We start from the raw sequence: 1,673 nt of genomic DNA on the forward strand, positions 1-1,673 counted from the left end.
CCTTCTCGCACGCGGCGGAAAGACATGATTTGAAGTGACTGGCACGCTTCACTGCAAACAGCTTTGCAGAGGAACTAAAAGGTAGTGAACAACAACAAAGTTTTCAGGTTGTTATATGTTTATTCAATGACGTATTGAGAAGTTTTTTATGAATATTAATTAGGCCTTTGAGAACTCCAACCAGAGATGTTTCCGTAGATAAGCCGCACCCCCGATTTTTGACTTGAATTTAGAGGAAAAAGGTGCGGCTTATACACGGAACTTTACGGTACTAGATGGACTGTCAGCCATCATACGCACTGACCCCGCCTCAGGATTCAACGCACTATCAGAAGACCTACTACTGAAAAACCACAGAATGACCATAGAGATTGGAAATGCCAAGAATCCTAACAAGAAGCCTGTAGCCGAGAGGGCAGTTCAAGAGGTTGAAAACGAGTTACTCCGACATGACCCACTTGGCGGTCCTGTGTCTCCTGTGACCCTGTCAGTAGCGACAGCCACCCTTAACACACACATCCGCTCACATGGCCTTTCTGCTAGGGAGATGTGGACACAGCGAGATCAATTCTAAAACCAGCAGATACCTCTGCATGACCAACACCTCATCGTTCAGCAACACGAACAACGTATTGCCAACCACCATCACAGCGAGAAGGCTAAGGCCCCCGTCACTGAGAATCACCCAGCTGAGCACGTCGCCATCGGTGATTTAGTCTACCTGTACTCCAATCGCAACAAGACTAGAGCACATGATCGCTATTTGGTCGTAGAGGTAACTGGATCTTTCTGCAACATCAGAAAGTTTGTCGGCTCTCAGCTTCAAAGCACATCTTACCGCGTGAAAACCTCAGATTGCTATCTGGTTCCATCTGAAGTAGCAGACCATTGATCAACGATGGCACAGACTCGTCATCCGATGAAGCCCCACCAGCACAGCCAGTGCGTTCCCCACCATCCCCACCTGTCATACTGAGAACAATCTCGACACCTGCTACTCACGAAGTTCCTGATGACAACCTTCCTACTGGTGGACATGAGCCCAGTGAAGACACCCACCCCCATCCAGTAATAGACTCCCCCAGAATCTTCAAACCACAGAAAGTGGACATAGTTATGATCCTCTTCATTAATTGCCCCCCCCCCCCCAAAAAAAAAAAAAAAAAAAGCTGTTATAAGCTTGTCCAAGGATTTATCATGTACTGAAATCACAGCATCAATTCAAACACTCCCGCCCTTCCTTCTCAACAACTTTTTACCACCTAGAACTGGAGTGGTCATGTGGGCCTTTTTTTTTAGTTTTGGATTATGGCTGGTCATAATGCCCCCGCTCAGCCAGACCTCATGTCACTCAATCAAAAACACACTGCTACCTTCCCACTTAAAAGCTTCTTTTACCATTCATAATAAGGCTGGTCACAGACCAGTGTGGTTTAAGCTCTAAGAGCTTATGTTGTTAATGGTATTAGTTTATCTCAGCAAGATGCAATTCCAGGGTCTTAGCATTAGTGATTTCTAACACTTGATCGCACCCCAACGCATGTCCCTGTTAAGCCCTTCAGATTGTTCAGACTTTATGTAACAAAAAAATATTTTTTGCTGCATAGCACTCAAAGTAGTTATAGCAATAAGTGGTCAATAGTGTTCTCGGAGTGCTCTAAATAAAATGTTTT

This window comes from Oculina patagonica, chromosome 4 (genome assembly GCF_052425735.1).
Source record: "Oculina patagonica isolate OP01 chromosome 4, crgOcupat, whole genome shotgun sequence".
NCBI classification, from domain to species: Eukaryota; Metazoa; Cnidaria; class Anthozoa; order Scleractinia; family Oculinidae; genus Oculina; species Oculina patagonica.